The sequence below is a fragment of the Scyliorhinus canicula genome, chromosome 4 (assembly GCF_902713615.1).
Source record: "Scyliorhinus canicula chromosome 4, sScyCan1.1, whole genome shotgun sequence".
NCBI lineage: Eukaryota > Metazoa > Chordata > Chondrichthyes > Carcharhiniformes > Scyliorhinidae > Scyliorhinus > Scyliorhinus canicula.
The window spans coordinates 27,004,345-27,025,911 of record NC_052149.1 but is presented as its reverse complement, the minus strand read 5'-3'; the positions used below and the strand labels follow the sequence as shown (position 1 = coordinate 27,025,911).

The 21,567-nt window shown below is 49.5% G+C and overlaps 1 protein-coding gene across 3 annotated transcripts in view; it reads left to right on the top strand.

The window, feature by feature from the left end:
- LOC119964436 (dihydropyrimidine dehydrogenase [NADP(+)]-like) overlaps positions 1-21,567 on the top strand; it is a 918,190-nt gene that overhangs the window by 350,545 nt on the left and 546,078 nt on the right. The window lies entirely within an intron of this gene.

Sequence of the window (21,567 nt, the reverse complement as noted above, 5' to 3'; positions counted from 1 at the left end):
TTAAGTAGGGTGCTCTTTCCAAGGGCCGGAGCAGACCCGATGGGCCAAATGGTCCCTTTCTGCACTGTAAATTCTATGATTCCATGATTCATCTTTAGTTGCAGAATGGCTAAACCTAATGAACGAGTAACTTTATGAAGTTAATGTAAGAAAAAACTGACCTATGAAAACTCGCACCAGTTTTTCCTGATTGATCAGTGTTTGAGGTTTAGCTAGCTGACTAGCTTTGATTGTATATATTTCCCACTGGCTCGTTTAAAGCTGCAGAAATAAAGGCTCGAATGTGATCAGGGTGCTTCGATACGGTAAAAGTATTTGTCTTTTTTTCTTGGAAAAGTTTACATTGAGTAACACGGATGGTGTAAGTTTTGCGTGCAGTCGCAGGTAACTTTTCTGTTGAAAAAAAGAATCCTCTATATATTATTTTGGTGAACCGTTGTTTAAATAGTCTGGCTTCACTGGATAGTAGGAAAAATCAAAATACATGTAATGCACGATTCTCCCAAAAAATGGCATAGGGCGGGATTATCCATTTGGGAGACTCAGGGCGCGATACTCCCAGCCTCACACCATGCCGGAGAATCGCCGCAACCACGCCACGCCGCCCCAAAGCCGGCATGCGATTCTTCATGATATGGAGAATCGGCGCCATTTGCGCCAGCGTGTTTGGCGCGGCGCCGGTCGTGGGCCGCTGTACGATGCCGGGCCACCAATTCTCCAGCCCGGATGGGCCGAGCGGCCGTGCGGAAAAAGCAGAGTCCCGCCGGCGCCGTCCACACCTGGTTGCTGCCGGCGGGAACTCTGCGCGAAGGGTCGGGGGGGGCGACCTTTGGGGGGGGGGATGGGGTTTGGCCCGCGATCGGGGCACTCACCAATCGGCGGGCCGGCCTCTTGCACCCCCTCGGGCCTCCTTTGTTGCGCGCCCGGCCCCAGAACCCCCGCGCCATGTTGCGTCGGGAGCGGCGCGTTCCATAAAGCCACCGTGCATGCCGGGTTGGCGCGTCGCAACTGCGCATCCGCGGGTTGGCACTGCCTCCAGTGTGCGCCAGGAAGTGAGGCTGGAGTGTCGTGAACCCCCTGTGGGAGCCAGAATCGCTAGTGCCCGCGCCGTTTCATGCCGGCGTTAAACACGACGGCATTCACGACAGCGCGGACACTCTGTCCCACGATTTGAGAATCGCACCCTCAGTTCTCTCGCCGGAGCTGAATTGCAGCTGGTTTGTGTTGCCGCTGGGAGTGCAAATCAGCAAGTAACTCAGTGTTCCATGTCATGCAAATTTATGTATGCTGTGGAATATGAGGGATGCCCAGGGAATCCCGCTTTCGGGCCAACACCTTGAGTGGGCAGCCCGATAAGCGAGGTCCTGCCGCTGGCCATCTGTTTCACTCTCTCCAAGCACTGAGTTCATTCCAATCACTCAAGCATGTGATTTCACTGTACTCACTTCACTTTGATGTTGTCAATGTTTCCAAACTTTGGGATTGCGCCACTTCGGCCACTGAGCCGTGAATGAATCGAAACTGCAGATCGTTTGTAGAAACTGTCAATCACAGAGCTGGAAGAAAACTTGTTTTGTTTAGCTGAAACAAGTTCAACTGTGTATAAATCACAATCACTAGAAAGCGATGAAAATAGAACATAGAACATACAGTGCAGAAGGAGGCCATTCGGCCCATTGGGTCTGCACCGACTCACTTAAGCCCCCACTTCCACCCTATCCCCGTAACCCAATAACCCCTCCAAACCTTTTTGGCCACTAAGGGCAATTTATCATGGCCAAGCTATCTAACCTGCACGTCTTTGGACTGTGGGAGGAAACCGGAGCACCCGGAGGAAACCCACGCAGACACGGGTAGAACGTGCAGTCTCCGCACAGACAGTGTCCCAGCAGGGAATCGAACCTGGGACCCTGGCGCTGTGAAGCCACAGTGCTATCCACTTGTGCTGCCCTGGCTTGCAGCTAATATGTCTGTGGAAACCAGATGCAGGTCACAGCTGCTCTGCTTCCAGGAATGGACAGTAGAGCTGCAAGCTAAGTGTTACAGCTGTAATTCCTCTCACTGCCATGCCTAGTCTGTACACTAGTTTCCAGAGAGGGGACTCTTTTCTAGGGGGAGGGGTGATGCACTACGACGAGACGAGAGTAGAGAGTAATCGAGGCTTTATTACGCAAAGATGTGGAGCCTCCCACAGCTGCTGCCGAAATGGTTGCAGCTCGGAGAGCCCACACATTTATACTCCGCCTACCGGGTGGAGCCAGCAGGCAGGGATCTACCCCCGTACCTGTAGTACAGGGGCCTTACCGTAATACCCTCATATGCAGTATACACAATACAACAGTGGTGACTACCACAAGGTGTCTGTAGGGCGGGGTCACTTTCATCAAAAGGACCCTATGGGGGTTTCCTTTTTATAGGGGTCCCTGGGGAAGTCCAATTATTACAGGGGTTCTTGTGTGGGGGGGTCTATTTGAGGGGCCGATCTGTTGGAGGGCCTTTTAGGCAGGGGTTCCCTCTGAGGGGCCTGTGATGTTTGGTAGGACCTGTACTACAAGTGCGTCGGTAGTCCCTGCCTGCTGGCTCCGCCCAGTAGGCGGAGTATAAATGTGTGTGTCCTCCATGCGGCAGCCATTTCGCCAGCTGCTGTGGGAGGCAATCAAGCCTCAGTTGTATCCAACTCTCTTCTTTGTGCAATTGATTGTGCATCAATTTATTGCTCTAAGATTTTCAAAAGATGGACCTCTGTATCAAGCCGGATCGCCTGCAGCTGGATCCGCAATCAAGCGATGCCAAAAGGGACTTTCAGCACTGGCTAGCTTGTTTCGAGGCATACATCAACTCGGCGCCAAGCCCTGTCTCGGAGGCTCAGAAAATACAGATACTGTACTCAAGGTTGAGCTCCAACGTCTTTCCGCTGATCCAGGACTCGCCAAACTACGCCGAAGCCATGACGCTTCTCAAAGAAAATTACGCTCAGAAGACGAACACGCTCTTCGCCAGGCACGGACTCGCCACTCGCTCTCAACTCCCTGGTGAGTCCATCGAAGACTTCTGGCGGGCCCTAATCCCACTTGTCCAGGACTGTGACTGTCAGGCCGTTACGGCCATGGAACATTCAAACCTCCTTATGCGGAACGCTTTTGTTACGGGGATTGGGTCGGACCTCATACGCGACTGTTAGAAGGGGCCATGCTCGGTCTCGCAGTGACAAAGAAGCTAGCGCTCTCTATGACGGTTGCCTCGCGCAGGCCTACACCCCCAGCCGCGCGGCCCACCCCTCCTACGCATCATGGACCCCCCAGACGGCCGCCCCAGCAGGGGCCTCACCCAGCCAATATGCCTGCGCCACGCGCCAGCCAGCAAACCCCGGGGGTTCCCAATGTTACTTTTGCGGCCAGCAGAAACACCCCCGCCAACGCTGCCCAGCCCTTGCTGGCCTTTTTAAGGCTTGCGGTAAGAAGGGGCACTTCGCCGCGGTGTGCCAGGCCCGTGCAGTCGCCGCTATCGCCCCCAACACCCTCGTTTACGGACAATGAGCGCCGCCATCTTCTCCCCCTCAGACCAAGTGCGGCCAGTGGGCGCCACCATCTTCTCCCCCTCAGAACACGCGCGGCCAGTGGGCGCCGCCATCTTCTCCCCCTCAGACCAAGCACGGCCACTTCCCCTCCGCGCAACACGTGCAGCCCATGGACGCCATCATCTTGTTCAACCCCCGCCACGTGTGGCCCATGGGTGCCACCATTTTGTTCTCCTCAAGATCTTCAGGCGCCGCCATCTTGTCTCCCCCACGGCACATGGGCACCGCCAGCGTTCCAGGACCTGTGGCCCCCAGGCTCCCCATCATCCGACACCAGCGATGACCGACCATGACTCGCCTCAGTGACACTCGACCAGTCTTGACCTCACAACCTGGCCACTGCATCGACCAACGTGAAAATCAATGGACACATGGACTCCGGGGGCACCGAAAGCTTCATCCAGCCGGATGCGGTAAGGCGCTGCTCCCTCGCGGTCTACCCCGCCAACCAAAGAATCTCCCTGGCCTCCGGATCACATTCCGTGGCGATCCGGGGGTACTGTGCGGTCACACTCACGGTCCACTGTGTAGAATTCAGCGGCTTCCGCCTCTTCATCCTCCCTAACCTCTGCGCTGCCCTACTACTCGACCTGGACTTCCAGTGCAACTTCCAGAGCCTAACCCTGAAATTCGGCGGGCCCCTACCACCCCTTACTGTGTGCGGCCTCGCAACCCAAAAGGTCGATCCGCCTTCCCTCTTTGCTAATCTAACCCCGGATTGCAAACCCGTCGCCACCAGGAGCAGACGGTACAGCACCCAGGACAGGACCTTCATCAGGTCCGAGGTCCAGCGGCTGCTTTGGGAAGGCACCATCGAGGCCAGCAACAGCCCCTGGAGAGCCCACGTGGTAGTGGTCAAAACTGGGGAGAAACACAGAATGGTTGTGGACTACAGCCAGACCAGAAATCGGTACACGCAGCTCGATGCGTACTCCCTCCCACGCATATCTGATATGGTCAATCAGATTGCACAGTACCGGGTCTTCTCAACAGTAGACCTTTAATCTGCCTACCTCCAGCTCCCCATTCGTAAATCGGACCGTCCATACCTGGCTTCGAGGCAGCCGGTCACCTCTATCACTTCCTCAGGGTTCCTTTTGGCGTCACCAAAGGGGTCTCGGTCTTCCAAAGGGAGATGGACCGAATGGTCAACCGGTACGGTTTGCGGGCCACCTTTCCGTAACTAGACAACATCACCATCTGCGGCCATGATCAGCAGGACCATGACGCCAACCTTGCCAAATTTCTCCACACCGCCACTCTCCTCAACCTCACCTACAACAAGGAGAAGTGCGTGTTTAACACAACCCGCTTAGCCATCCTCGGTTATGTGGTCCGGAACGGAGTTCTGGGGCCCGATCCCAACCGTATGCGCCTGCTCATGGACCTCCCCCTCCCCCACTGCCCCAAGGCCCTCAAACGCTGCCTGGGGTCTTTTCATACTACGCCCAGTGGGTCCCAAACTATGCGGACAAGGCCCGCCCACTCATACAGTCCACCCATTTTCCCCGATGGCCGAGGCACAACAGGCCTTTGCCCGTATCTGAGCCGATATCGCCAAGGCCAGGATGCACGCAATAGACGAGACACTGCCCTTTCAAGTAGAGAGTATCAGACTTCGCCCTAGCCGCCAGACTCAATCAGGCAGGCAGACCCGTGGCATTCTTTTCCCGCACCCTTTATGCCTCAGAAATTCGGCACTCATCCGTCGAAAAAGAGGCCCAAGCTATTGTTGAAGCTGTGCGGCATTGGAGGCATTATCTGGCCAGCAGGAGATTCTCTCTCCTCACTGACCAACGGTCGGTAGCTTTCATGTTCAATAACACACAGCGGGGAAAGATCAAGAATGATAAGATCTTGAGGTGGAGGATCGAGCTCTCCACCTACAATTGCGATATTTTGTATCGCCCCGGCAAGCTCAACATGCCCCCAGATGCACTATCCCGAGGTACATGTGCCAGCGCACAAGTAGACCAACTCCGGGCCCTGCAGGACAGCCGTTGTCACCCGGGAGTCACATGGTTGTACCATTTTATAAAGGCCCGCAATCTGCCTTACTCCGTCGAGGAAGTACGGACAATCACCAGGGACTGCCAGTTCTGTGCAGAGTGCAATCTGAACTACTACCAGCCGGACCGCACACGCCTGGTGAAGGCATCCCGCCCCTTTGTGAGCCTCATCGTGGATTTCAAAGGGCTCCTTCCCTCCGCCGACCGTAACATGTATTTTCTCAGTGTGGTCAATGAGTACTCCAGATTCCCCTTCGCCATCCCATGCCCCGACATGACGTCTGCCACCGTCATCAAAGCCCTCAACACAATCTTCGCTCTGTTTGGCTTTCCCGCCTACATCCACAGTGACAGGGGATCCTCATTCATGAGCGATGAGCTGCGTCAGTTCCTGCTCAGCAGGGGTATTGCCTCCAGCAGGACGACCAGCTACAACCCCCGGGGAAACGGGCAGGTGGAGAGGGAGAATGGGACGGTATGGAGGGACGGTATAGAGGGCCGTCCAACTTGCCCTACGGTCCAGGAACCTCCCGGCCTCCCGCTGGCAGGAGGTCCTCCCTGAAGCACTATACTCCATTGAGTCACTACTGTGCACCGCCTCTAACAACACACCCTGTGAACGTCTTTTTTGCCTTCCCCAGGAAGTCCACATCCAGGGTGTCACTCCCAACTTGGCTCGCAGCTCCAGGACCAGTCCTGCTCCGTAGGCACGTGCAACTCCACAAGGCGGACCCGTTGGTGGAGAGGGTGCAATTGCTCCATGCAAACCCCCAGTATGCCTACGATGTACCCCGATGGCCGCCAGGATACTGTCTCCCTCAGGGACCTGGATCCAGCAGGTTCCACACACACACACCCCTCCGGCGTGTCGCCACCCTGCCTTCCCCCAGCACTCCCAGCAGCAACCTCCCCCCAGGACCATCCGTCCTCCCCCTGCCCATACCCGAGGATGAAGAGGATTTCGGCATGCTCCCGGAGTCACTGAAGATCAGACCAGCACGGCATCAGCACCACCACTGCATTGCTCCCAGCGGCACATCAAGGCCCCGGACCGGTTAAACCGGTCATATTTTTTTTCCTCTCCAATATTGTAAATGTATAACTCATTTGTTGTATATAGTTCTCCACCACCCCCACCGGACTTAATTTTAACAGGAGGTGAATGTGGTAAACCACTGTTGCACCTCTATTAGGTGATGTATGGTAGGACCTGTACTACAGGTACATCGGTAGTCCCTGCCTGCTGGCTCCGCCCAGTAGGCGGAGTATAAATGTGTATGTCCTCCATGCGGCAGCCATTTCGCCAGCTGCTGTGAGAGCAATAAAGCCTCAGTTGTATCCAACTCTCGTCTTTGTGCAATTGATCGTGCATCAGGGTCTACCTATTGCAGGGATCCCTATGGGTGGGGTATATATGTGGGTGGGAGAGGTCTAATAGAGGATGCGAGGGCAGGCAATGCAATATTGGGAGGTGGGGGTGGTTCTCAGATGGTCTCTACCAGCATGGCCCTGGCATGGTGGACCTCGCAGTGGGCCAAGAGGGGGAGGGTCACCATGCCTGGGCCTCGCTGGCAGTGACCACAAGTAATCCAAGTCCATCTGATTCCGGGCACTGGGACCGGGGAATCATGGGAGCCCGGAGCATAGGGCGCCAGTCCTGCTAAATGGCTCCGCTGGCGCGCAGCGTGGACCTCGCTCCTGCCGTCAGGGGAGGTTGGAGCATTGTGATTGGGTTGGTACTCCGCATCGATCCCAATTTTGCCCCGACGCCTGATTCTCCATCCCTTCGGGGAACGCGATCCAACCGTCCCAGGATTGAGAATCCCAGCCTAAGTGTCATTTTAGCCGTGTTTGGCGGGGTGATTTCTGCCGGGTGTTGGGCATGATCCAGACTAGTCTTCACCCGCACTTCAGTTAGTTTTTTTTTAAACCTGAACCGTTTCTCACTGATAATCCCACACTTGGAATTTTTTCTGCATTGGGGAAATAAAGTCAACGGCAAAACCAGCTCCTCAGAGATCGGGGCTCCCACATTCTGACCCCTCGACCCGGAGGGGCAACCTCCCCCTGCCCCCATCACTAAACATCGGAGCGTACCCCACACCACCCCCCCCCCCAACACCACCCCCACCACAACCCAGGCATGGGGGTGACCCAGTCCCCCATCCATCCAGTTGGGCATCGAGGCATCAGCCCCCACCCACCCCCCCCAGAGTGAGCATAACCCGCTGGTGCGCCGCTGAGGGCCTCCCCATCTTTCGGGCCTTCCTTCATCACCCCACTCTTCATAACTCCCTCCCCTTGCCTTTCCATGGACATGGCCTCCATCAGGCCCTGCCCCTTCGCAGCCCAGCAGCCTGGCAGTGACAACCTGGCACCTGGTCACCCTAGCAGTGCCAACTTGGTTCCCCCATAGAGCCAGGTTGGCACTGCCTGGGTGCCAGGGACACTGCCAAAGCAGTGTCCTGTCCTGACGCCAACTACCCAAGGGTTCCAATAGCCGCCGAGCCGCCCCAACATGGCCATCACACCTGGTCTCCGTTTTTGCGTCATTGTGGGGCAAGTCTGGTGTGGCCGGTGACTACCGGGAGCATACGGCTTCAAATGGGCTTGTGCATATTTAAATTAGCATAATCGTTCATTTAAATATGATTGCCGTATAAATATTAAATATGGTCCAGATTGTGCGGGTGTAGCAGGTGGGTTGCATCGAGCACGACTCGGCACCTGGCGCAAAACCTGTTTTGGGCCTCTCCCGCAGAACGCGGTGGGACTATTTCACCCATAATCGCTATAAATAGGGCAATCACAACACGGGGATTAATATTCTGCAATTGCTGAGTAGCCACTTTAGCCATTGGAATTACTACACTTAACTCGCACTTTGCCTATTTGGCCCCAAAAAGTGTAATATTGTGCACAACAGGATAGAAGTTAATGTTGACAACATGACTGAAGGAGTGCTTATCACATTCATCCAAATTTAACTCTCTACTTTAATGGAGATACTAATGCATTTAAAATAAACTGGTTAAAGCCTGTGACAAATCATTTAGGTGGAGTACATTAAGAATTCACATACTAATAATCAACGAAAGTAATTTATACCCTGATATATTTTGACAGAAACTAATTTCATTGTAAATTCCAGGAAAACATGAGGTTAGACAGGCCTCACGGTAGCATGGTGGTTAGCATCAATGCTTCACAGCTCCAGGGTCCCAGGTTCGATTCCCGGCTGGGTCACTGTCTGTGTGGAGTCTGCACGTCCTCCCCGTGTGCGCGTGGGTTTCCTCCGGGTGCTCCGGTTTCCTCCCACAGTCCAAAGATGTGCGGGTTAGGTGGATTGGCCATGCTAAATTGCCCGTAGTGTAAAGTTAATGGGGGGATTGTTGGGTTATGGGTATACGGGTTACGTGGGTTTAAGTGGGGTGATCATTGTTCGGCACAACATCGAGGGCCGAAGGGCCTGTTCTGTGCTGTACTGTTCTATGTTCTATGTTCTATGGTGCAATATCTCTGCTGCTTAGAAAGCCGTACACATTTAAATAAAGGTCATAAGATGGTTCAGTCATAATAAAAAATCTCTGCATGAATTTTGTAGTAGTTTGTGGCAAGATTGAATGTATTTATCTAGTTTATTATTGGTTATACTTGTGTTATTGATGGCAGGGGAAAGAAGATAGCTTTCTGCAGAATATGCTGACATAACATGTGATGGAGTACTTCACACCAAAACCAGTGATAGTATTAATGACAACTGTAAGGTGTCTGTTATTGCAGACGTGGTGCTTTTGACAGTGAACGTCTGTCACCTAATGCCGGTAAAGTAGTGATGATTGTGGCTGCCTATTGTGCAGCTAGTGTGTCTGCATGATAAATGTCAGATTCAGTATTAGAAATATAGGCTTACATAAAGAAAGAAGATTAGCCTTATAATGGGTGTCATGGTTGTGATAAATCCAGTAGCAAAATGAATAGTGTTTAGAGAACAGGTACAAGTAATAACTTGGACTTGATTTGTGACTTTAGTCTGTCTTATAATAAGGTTTGCATAATAAGGTTTGTATTTCTCTTAAAACGGGATAGGCATAGTAATGAAGCATTTTAGTTTCATTGCTTGATTCAACTTACTAAATTTGTGCCAATATATTTAGGGCTATCAATTGCTCATTTTGATGCAGCTACATAGTCTGGTAGTCTGAGGAAACGGTGGCGTCGTGCTCTTGTTGCTGGACTAGTAATCCAGAGACCCAGGATAATGATCTGTGGGACCACGGCAGGTGGCAGAATTTAAACTCAATAAAATATCTGGAATTCAAGGAAAAGTCTCATGATGACCTTGAATCCATTGCCGATTGTCAGAAAACCTCATCTGGTTCACTAATGTCCGTTAGGAAAGGTAATCTGCTGTCCTTACCTGGCCTACATGTGACTCCAGACCCACAGCAATGTGGTTGACTCCTAACTGCACCCTCAAGGGCAATGAGGGATGGACAATAAATGCTGGCACAGCCTGGTTTAGCTCAGTTGGCTGGACAGCTAATTTGTGATGCTCGTGTCAATTCCCGTGCCGGCTGAGGTTACCCATGAGGGCTCCGTCATCTCAACCTTTACCCTTGCCTGAGGTGTGGTGATCCTCAGGTTAAATCACCACCAGTCAGCTCTCCCCCCTCAAAGGGGAAAGCAGCCTATGGTCATCTGGGATTATGGTGATTTATGTGCATTAATTTTGGAAGATTTTTATATCAACGCATCTTTAATATAAAAGCGATGGACTCATAAAGATATATGTATATATTTGCATGCTTCATAAATTGAGTGTAGATTTTGTGAACCAAAATTAATTACCTGGCAATTACCCTGTCGGTTAGAATTTTGGAACTGTCATCTATTTAAAACACCCCAAAACAAATGTTATGTGACTATCTCCACATTAGAGAACAAAAGCATTTAATTTCTGATTACGCCCTCCATATTAACACCTCCATTATTAATATGGAATATAAAAGATATTAGTTAATGTGATGCTATTGCAGATTTTAATTTTGTTGCACTGTGATGTGACTTTTAAAATCTGGATTCTAATTCCACAAACCTGGTATCCACTGAAGATTTTCTGTGCTTTTGTTTATTGGATTTATTCTAATATCGTACTACAGACATAATTTTAAACGTGAAAGCTACAGGTCGGGATTTCTAACAGTAATTACATTTAGAAAAGAAGCTAGTGTTTTTTATGATGAGGTTGTCGAGCATAAGCATTTAATTTTTCAGTGACCTGAGACCTCCAGCTGCCCTCCAAGCGCCCCCCACCCCCCTCGGGCCTACGCTGATACAGAGATTGTGCCCCTCTGTCCAAGGATCCCCTGTTCTCTTGCCCCTGGAACCTTTGGTATTTACCTGAAGTGCAGTCCTGGGATCGAAGCTCAGGTATGCCACTACAGTACCTCTTCCAGCCACTGCAGCGCTGTGCCAGGAGGGATAGGGAGAGCTGTCAGCCAATCTGAATTGAGTGAAAGCACTGCTAGCGAGGACTTCCATCCAAGTGCAGGTGGAAGACTTGCCTCCTGCCAATCAACCCTTAATTGAGCGTAAAATGGCAGTGGACGTGTCAGAGTCAGCGGGGATACGTTCTCCACTGACCGTCAGGATGGGGGGCGCTGAGGCCTCACCATCCTGAAAATACAAGCCTATGTTTTACAGAAATAAGCCTATAAATGTGTGAAAGAAGTATGATGCTTCATTGGTAGTACTCACCTCTGATGATGAACTGAGAGTGAATCACTCAGCTGCAATTTGGGTTTTGGGAGTTTGTTCCGGGTCTCCAAAACCTAATCTTACTTCCTGAAGACTCTTAGCATTTAAATGGACATTAACAATTCCAAAAAGAACAGGGAGTTTTAATTCATATTCTCACCAAACAGTATAACCAATCATTACAGTGCAACCTTTGTTGCTATGTGGCTCTGAATGGATCCAATGCTGCTTTTATCCAGTAAAATGTAAGTTCCCTAAATTGAACCTTAGGATTCCCAAAAGCCATAAATCACCACTGTTTATCTTAATGGCAAAGAATCTGCTGTGGTAATAATGGCGAGGCTGTGTGTTCATATCACTATTGTTATTTAAAACAGATATCAACTTGTTGTATCTACATGTGCAAGGTTAAATTTGAAATACCAGAAGTTGTCTGTGACCCCCCCCACTGCCTCGGCAGACAAAATAATTTAGAAATTGCTGCTTTGATTTAACTTTAACGATTTACATACTATTCTTGCTGTACAGAGTAATGATAGTTATGTTTTGCTCAATCAGGAGTAACAGTTTTTAACACCATGAAGTCTTAATTATCAATGAACAACTGGTCTAGCCCTGAAAACGTAATTTTATAAATTTGCGTTTTTTTAAATTCTACTTTGAACCATGCGCATATACCAATCTTTATTTTGCTTTCAGTACAATGATGAAATGGGATTGATATTCTTTGCTTTATACATCTTGCTTTATTGTCCATGAGAATTCGTCAATCTAATTCTCTAATCTACCGACTTGCTCAGTTGCTGAAGGGCACAGAACCTTGTAACTGATGTCAGAAAAGAAGTCGTCTAAACTCTTGAGCCTGCTAAGTATTAGCAGACAGTTTTCTTGGGTCAACAGTGTACGCTGTTCATTCACTTCTGACCAGAAAATCCAGACTATCACTGTTTGTATGATGTTAGATTGAATTTTCTAGGGCTTCCTGGAGGAAGCAGAAGCCAGGGTGACAACAAAAAATTGGGAGGGAGGGCAGTGGTTGAATTCCTGCAACCTTGTCACCACCATGGCATTTTGCTAGCAACAAGGATGGTGGAGGACACCCCCTCACCCAGAGGCTAGTTGTTTCATTTAAATGACCAAATAATGGTCTTTCCCCACCACCACAGGCATTTTCACTCGTGACGGATGAGCCCTTCACCATATGGGGCGAAGGCCTGGTGAACACTGGCCATATTGGCCATCTCACTGCAGGCCTCGGGGGAGAGGACCCTCCTAAGTGGGACTTCTGTGGCCCACAGAGGGTCTGCTGAGTGGTAATGGCCACCATGGTGGCAACAGCTTACCTGCCTCTGCCAACCCCTTCACCCTCACCGGGGTCTGCCTGAATGACCCTGGTAACTCTGACCCCAATTAACTTCTTCCGAGAGGGGCGTCCAGATTGCTTTTCCCAGCTGGCTGCAATCCCAGCAGCCCTTGCTCTCGGAGGTGCAGCTGAGATTGTCTCGGATTGGCTGGCAGCTATTGGAGGCGGGATCTTGTCCCTTAAAAGGCTGGGATGCCCCGATGCCTCCGGTAGGAGCTCATTCGTTGCCTGATTGCCACAGAATCCAGTTGGGATTCCAAAATGGCTGAGGTGCGGTTGCCCTGGTGTGCCAGCCTGTTAGCAGGAACCGCCACACCAAATTCAAGCACCTTGTGTGCAAAATTCCTGCAATGTTTGTTTGATGTACTAAAAAGTGCATGTTAAGGTGTGATGATTGCAAATTTCTCATCTAGATTGTGGAGTACTACATTGAATACACAATATTATGTATAGTTTGGGGATTATGAACATATGTTCTACCATGGATTACTTCAAACCATGAATATAATTAAACTGTGTGTATTTATGCAAGTTTTGCAGGTTCTCGTGCTTGTCTTTTCAAAATGTTTGCTTTCTTATTGATGCAAAACAGATTTGAAAAAGAGGAAAAAAATGCTGGTCACTTCCGATTTGTTTTTTTTCTGACCTTGATAAATCTCGCCTCCCCAAGGACAGAAGCCTGGATTTACATTTAGCTGTCACCGACAAAAATACTCCTCCCTGATTAACCTCCAATTAACTACCGAAATCTCTGTTTATTCCTCTTCCCCAGTAGGAAGCTGCAGCCTTAGAGCGTCTCATTTATTGCTGGACATCTTAACCAGGGGTAGGATTTTTCCCCCAGCCTTTAGCATCAAAAATCAGCTGGGGTCAGAAGCCTGCAATTCTGTGGGGAAAAATCACCCAGCTTTGATTTTCTCTGAACTGGCCAATTAATGGTCAGAGGGTGGATTCGCTGTCCAATTAAAGATGGTGAATGGGCTCTCGGAGTTGGAAGGATAATGGATGCCCTCCAACCCTGAAGAAGCATTCTTTGTCTCTTCAACCGAGAGCCTATTCATCATCTTTAATTGGATGATGGTCCCCACTTTCTGGCCATTAATTGGAGGGAGAGAGTCAGTGACTCAAAATGGAGGTGTTAGAGGGTTTCTGCCTCCACTGCCTTTCAGGCAGCGAGTTCCAAATTCCAACACCCTCTGGATTAAAAGTTTTCCCTCACATTCCCTCTAAATCCCTAAGGTGTGCTGGGGATGTGACAGGGGCGATGTACCCCAGACGGGCTGGAATGGTCTAGTGGTGATTCTGCAAGACAAAAGGCAAGATCTTGGGTGACTCACTTGCTATTGGGGCATAACTCAATATTGGGAGCTCACTTGGTTGTCGCATGCTGACTTCCGCCAAAGTGACAGCCCTCTCCTGCACCTCCCCGGCTAACTCCATCACCTTCTGCTCAGCAGGGGTGAGAGCCCTCAGGTCTCGGATGTCCCCTCCGGTATTCTCCCACTCTCTCTGTTATGGGCCGCCTTTTCCTAGCGGACATATAAAGGACACGGTGAGATGCATAAAGGCGAGTTACATGGGGATCTGTAGCTGGTGGCATGTGTGTGTCAGGCACCTGACCAGAGAGGACAATATAGGTGTTGGGGTGTGGTGCAGTGTGGAATCTAAGGGAGATGCAAGCAGGTGGCTTTTGATTGGCGTGTGGGGGTGTGATGTAAGGGACAGGAGTGATGCCAGGGAAGCAGAGGTGGTGACTCGCCTGGGCTGCCCTAAGGAGATCATTTGTCTTCCTTTGATAGTGTGTGCTGGTCTGCCTGTTGAGGCTGACAGCACTTACCGCCTCGGCCACCTCTGCCCAGGCCCGGTTTACGATCGCGGGCTGGAGCCTCCTGTCCACCCATTGGAAAGAACCTGCCCCGCCTCTTCCCCACCGCATCCAACATTCGCTCGCGCTCCAACTTGGTGAACCTCAGGGCCGCTCTCCTCTGAGCCATCTTCTTGGCTGGCATAAGAGAATGTGGGGAGTGGAGTGCTAAAAGCAGCTCCAGCTTGTCGAGCACTCTAGCACCACTTCCGGCCCCAGCGAATCCGAAGCCGGCAGGAATGAGAATCGCTCTAGATTCATGTGGCCAGAGTGCTGGCCCATTAGCATGTCCTGAATTGCTCCAAAAATAGCACTCCCAACGGGAACAGAAACCACTCACAATTCAGCCCCGGCTTCAACATCTAGCCTCCTAAACGGAGAATTCCGCCCTAGGTCTTAATAGGCCTTTAAAGAGCATTAATTGGCTATTAGACATTTGCAGGCAGGTAGCTCTCAAGCCAGGCCCCACTCCCTCAATTTTACCCCCAGGAAAATAGCTCTGGGGCAGGATGGTGCTGAAAAATCAGCACACTGATTGCCAGAAAAATTTAATGTCCGTCTGCCTCGATGTTCGTCGGGCCAAAATATCCAACCCTAGATTTTCCAGATGCCAGAGTGCATTTGAGCCATGCAACGGGAATCAGCTTACATTGATTGATTGATTTATTGTCACATGTACCAAAGTATGGTGAAAATTATTTTTCTGCGGCCAAGGGAACATACACAGTAGACAAAAAGAATAATCAACAGAGTACATTGACAAATAGTATATTGACAGTTGGTTACAGTGTGGAACAAAGGCCAAACAAAGCAAATACATGAGCAAGAGCAGCACAGGGCGTCGTGAATAGTGTTCTTACAGGGAACAGATCAGTCCAAGGGGGAGTAGTTGAGGAGTCTTGTAGCTGTGGGGAAGAAGCAGTTCCGCTGTCTGGATGTGCGGGTCTTGTCGCCACCTGGGGTGGCCACGTCCCGATTACAAAATGGACACTTGCAGAGAATGAAGAGAAAATTGGACAATGCTAAGAAAGCAGGCAGGTGCAAGTTTTGTCTGTGGGTTGGAGTTTGCAGCTCCCAGACAAGACCGATACTGCAAAGCCTATTGCATACTAATGAGCTATCTCCGGGGACAAAAGAGAAACATTTAAGCAAATGATACCAAAGCAGACACCCCGGCACCAGAGGAGACTAAAACAAAAGCAGGCCAACGGTCACCTAGGGCCCACCCAGTGATCAGGCAGCCACCCCTTTATTGGAGAAAATCAAAAGCGATGATTAGGATATGGTCCAATTAATTGGGGCCAAGTTCAAGGCCCGCCCAAAAGCGCGCAAAGCCCCTTTGGGGTATAAGAGGAAGCCCCCAAGTGAGAATCGTTCTTCTTGGCCTTGGCTCTCAGCGAGGAGAGACCTGCCTAGCAGCTGCACCAGAACAAGTAAGTCCAAAGTCAACGCACGCTACAAGATAGACGCTCTGAGCTACTATTCTATACAAGTTCGATGCCAGCAGCCTCAGAACCGGACAACGGCAATTGTTCCTCTGACTGAGTGGGCACCCAAAGCTAAGTATAGGCTTTTAGTAGTAGTGATAGTTTAGTTAGTAGAGTTGTGCATGAGTGTAATTGACTGTGTACAAATAAATGAGTATTGATTTTGAACTTGCTAACTGGTGTATCGAGTCTTTGATCAGTATTCGGTTTTGAACCTTGTGGTGGTATCGAAAGATACCTGCTGACTCTTGAGCAAGCATAATTAGAATTAAGGACGGCGACTATATTAACCACTATAAGCAGAGCCAATTAAGGAGAGAGCATAACGAGCAACAGTCTTCAGACTTCTGTATCTTCTACCTGATGGAAGGAGGCAATGCCTGGGTGGGAGGGATCTCTGACAATGCTGTCTGCCTTCCTGAGGCAGTGGGAGGTGTATACAGAATCAATGGGAGGATGGCAAGCTTGTGTGATGCATTGGGCTGAGTTAAGCACACTCTGTAGTTTCATGCGATCTTGGACCGACCAGTTGCCATAGCAGTCTGTGATGCAGCCGGCCAGAATGATCTCTTTGGCACATCTGTAGATGTTTGTGAGAGTCAATGCAGACATGCCAAATTCCTTTAGCTTCTGGAGGAAGTAGAGACATTGTTGGACTTTCTAAACTGTTTCTTGACATTTTAATACCTAAACATATTCAAGTGTGGTTCTGAAACATGCAATAGACTTTCTGTGGCAGTTAATCACTAGCTTTGAAATAAATTCTAAGAGCAGTTTCAACTATGGCCAGGCTGAGCATCAATAATAAAATTAGAGTTGTCCTTTGGGAATAGAGCTCCTGACATGTTTTCATTCTTTCACAGAATGTCGGCGTCACTGGCTGGACCAACATTTATTGCCCATCTCTAATCTCTAATTGACCTTGAGTAGGTGGTGATCAATTGCCTTCTTGAACCACTGCAGTCTTTATGGTGTAGGTACACCCACAGTGCTGTTAGGGAGGGAGTTGTGTGGCATGCGTGTTACTTGCCACGTAACAACCCAAGCATGAATCTTGTCCAGGTCTTGCTACATATGGACATGGACCACTTCAGAATCTAAAGAGTCATATATAGTGGTGTATATTGTGCAGTCATCAGTGAACACCTCCATTTCTGTCCTAATGAAGAAGGGAAGGTCATTGATGAATTCGCTGAAGATAGTCGGTCCTACGATACTACCCTGAAGAACTCCTGCAGCAGTGCCCTGGAACTGAGATGATTGGCCTCCCACAACCATTTTACTTTTGCTAGGTATGACTCCAACCAGTGGAGAGTTTTCCACCTGATTCCCATTGACTCCAGCTGTATTATGGCTCCTTGATGCCACTCTAAGGGTCCTTATTGTTTATTCCCTTATTTTCCCATTTATTTTATTTTGCCATTATTATTTTTGATCCATGGATTCATTAGTGGAAATGTATCTGTAAGGCAAGCAGCAGAATTTAGAAGTTAACGGAAAGAATACTGCTAGTTTGAAAAGGAGGCCTCAGACCTGTTGGCAACAAAGAGAGAGCAAGATGGGGTGGGATTCGGTTTGGCTGATTGGCTGGTGGCCAATGAATAAGCCCAAAAGGCCGCACTCTGCCCGGTGATGATTGGATCCTATCCCAGTGGAATGCTTTTCAGAGTCCTGAGAAGTTTCAGTTTGACTCCTGTCAGTTTTAGAGTCAAGACCGTACTCTCTTTCCTCTGTATTTCTCTCTAAAAGGCCTGTGAGTGTTGTGTTGCTGAACCAACAGGAGTACCTGAATTAATCTATCTACAGGAAAACCAGAACAGGCTGTAAATAAAGACCAGAACTTGCTACTCTCTCCTTGGAAAGGCTGTGACTGCTGTACTTCTGAAGTTGCAGAGAACCTGGATAAATGAATGTACAGAGAAGGCCATTGCAGGCTGTGGATAGAGACTTTCACTTGCAAGCTTGCTGTGAAGGAAGGTGTGCTGAAAATCATCATCTGAAACAAAGACTCCTTTTTTCCTTTTGCTAATTATTTTTACCCCTTTCCACCCCTCTGTGTTTTCCTGTCTTGTATTTGTGTAGCGGGTGGGGGGCAAGTGAAAGCAGGGAATTAGTAATTAGTTAACCAGTTGTATTTGCTGCATAGTTCATTATAGTTCCTGTTATAAATAAACTATAATTGGGTTTAAACTTGCAAACCTGGTGACTGTAAATATTGGGCACCCAAGGGCCAAAGACTTTGGGTATTTTCATAAGAATTATTGATTAATTCACGTGTGTTGTGACTCCAGGCACGTTGTGCTGGAATAGACTCGTGCACTCGCCCAGGGTCTCGTAACATCACACTCAGTTGAAAGCAGCCTTGATGTCAAGGGCAGTCTCTCTCATCTTACCTGTGGAGTTCAGCTCTGTTGTCTATGTTTACACTAAGGCTGTAATGAGGTCAGGAGGTATGTGGCAGATCTTAAAACTAAGCATCAGTGAGCAGGTTGGTGCTGATTAAGTGCGACCTGTTAGCACTGTTGACAATAACTTGCATCACTTTGCTGATTACCAAGAGTAGACTGATGAGACAGTAATTGGTTGGGTTGGATTTTTCCTGCATTTCGCCCAGTTTGACCAATTTTCCACATTGCCAGGTAGATGCTAGTGTTGTAGTTGGACTGGAACTGCTTGGCTCAGGTCGTGGATAGATCTGGGGGACAACTCTTCAGTGCTGTTTCCGGAATATTGTCAGGGTCCATATATTCCGTGCCTTCAGCTGTTTCTTGCTATCACCTGGAGTGCATCAAAATGGGTTGAATATTGGTATCTGTGATGCTGGGCACCTCTGAAGGAGACCAAGATAGGTCACGAACTCGGCACTTCTGCTGAAGGTGATTGCAAATACTTCAGCCTTGCTTTTTTGCACTGAGATTCTGGGTTCCTCCATTATTGAGGATCGGGATGTTTGTGAAACCTCATGCTCCAGTGAGTTGTTAAATTATCCACTACCATTCATGGCTGGATGTGGCAGGACTGCAAAGCTTCGATCTGATCCATTGGTTTGGGGATCACTTAGCTCTGTGTATTGCATGCTGATTCGCTGTTTGATATGCCAGTAGCCCTGTGTTGCAGCTTCACCAGGTCGGCATCTCATTTTCACATTTGCCTGGTGTTGCTCCTGGCATGTTCTTCTGCACTTTTCATTGAACCTTAATGATCGAAAGAACCTGAGAAGTAATATAGCACATGCTTTTAATTAACAGTTCTTGGTAATTTTTTTGAACAGCAGAAATATCAAGGTGAACGTAGATCTAAAAAAGTTACAGTGTAATTTTAGAGGGTTGTTGTATTTGAAAGAAATTCGAGGTAGTTGTTCTGGAATTCTCTTTGAAACCTCTCTACCCCTCATTTCATAGAATTTACTGTGCAGAAGGAGGCCATTCGGCCCATCGAGTCTGCACCGGGTCTTGGAAAGAGCACCCTACCCAAGGTCAACACCTCCACCCTATCCCCATAACCCAGTAACCCCACCCAACACTAAGGGCAATTTTGGACACTGAGGGCAATGTGGCATGGCCAATCCACCTAACCTGCACATCTTTGGACTGTGAGAGGAGACCGGAGTATCCGGAGGAAACCCACGCACAGGGGGAACGTGCAGACTCCACACAGACAGTGACTCAAGCTGGGAATCGAACCTGGGACCCTGGAGCTGTGAAGCAATTGTGCTAACCACTATGCTACCGTGCTGCCCCAACCTGCTCACTGATGCTTAGTTTAAGTTTCTCTGTCACGGATGGTCCTTATACTTACTGCTTTGACCAAAGTTTTGATCACGTGATCTGTTATTTCTTTTTGTGGCTCGGAAACACATTTTGACTGATTAGGAACACGGGAACAGGCTATTCAGCCCCTGGAGCCCATCCCGCCATTCAATGACTTATGGCTGATCTGTGACCTAACACCACATTACTGCCTTTGGCCCATACCCCTCAATATTTTTGCTTAACAAAAATCTACCTATCTCCGATTTAAACCCTCCTATGAAGTGCCTTGCTAGTTAAGGACAGTATCTCAATACAACTTGCTGTATTTTCAGTAAAAGAAGGGTGAGATTTATTGCAACTGTGAAATGGGATTGAGTCCGCTCTTCGACCGATATCCACATTGCTTAATACTGAGTTGATTGGTCTGAGTCACTGTACTGTCTAGCACTGTACTTAGTAACAGGAGAACTCTTGCTGGTTTAGGTCTACACTGATGCATGGGCTAGTGAACGTTATGGTTCATTTTCAATGTAGTACGGTGAACCAGTGGCACTGATGGTTCTCTTTTATGGATGAAGGAATTAGGAATAAGTTGATCACAATGTCCAGAAAGCCCAGTGGAGCTACCTGAAAACCTTAGAGATGTGGGGCTGGATTCTCCATTTTGGGTGACTGTCCCCACGGCAGCGTGTAAACAGTGGTGTTTTACGCTTGGAAAACTGGTGCAAAATGGCCACCGATTCCCCGCTCCAGGGGGGGCTAGCAGCCAGACAGTGTAGAGCTCCCAGCTCCAGCTGCCGATACAGCCCGGAGCATTGCTGGGTCCGTGGCCTCGCATGCGCACGCCGGCGGCCTGCAGCGGCCGCACCGTACTTCATGGCGGACGCAGCGCGTGCACCCGGCCCGCAAAAATAGTCCACCCCCTTCGGCCAGCCCCGAATAATACCCGCGGATCGGCCCTCCCCTGACTGTGGCGGCGCTGGGCTGAGTCCGCAGGCGCCTTGCTGAGTTCCCGACGGATGAGACCACACGTGTCCCACGCCGTCGGGAACTCAGCCGGTTGGGAACGGAGCATCGCAGGGCGGGCCTCAGGCAATGGCCTGAGGCCGTGGATAAAGCATGCGGCGTACTCCTCCAGTACTTCCCTTTTCAGGGGGCGGCGCATCACGAAAGCACGCCGCCCCCGATACTGTCATCGCGACGATTCTCCGCCCCATTGCCAAACGCGATTTCAGCGTCAGGGATCGAAGAATCCAGCCTCCAGTTTCAGAGTCTTGCTGGTGTGAAACTGCCTACTGCAGAATGTCTCTCAAATTTTGCTTCAAGTGTCTGATTTCCAACCTTACTCCCAATTTACAGTGCTGCATTAATGTCAGTATGCACCCAATAGTGTTTGCACAACTGAAGTCTGAGAGCTCAAATGGACATGAAGTCACAATTGTTTTTCACCCTAGTAGCAACTTATTGCCACAGAGGGATCACAGGTTATTTGACGGACTCATTCAGTTCCAAATGGGACTTGCCTCTAAATAATCATTAATGGAATTATCGGGCAGCACGGTGGCACAGTGGGTTAGCCCTGCTGCCTCACGGCGCTGAGGTCCCAGGTTCGATCCCGGCTCTGAGTCACTGTCCGTGTGGAGTTTGCACATTCTCTCCGTGTTTGCGTGGGTTTCACCCGCACAACCCAAAAGATGTGCAGGGATGTGACACTAATAAAGATTATTATTAGGTGGATTGGCCATGCTCAATTGC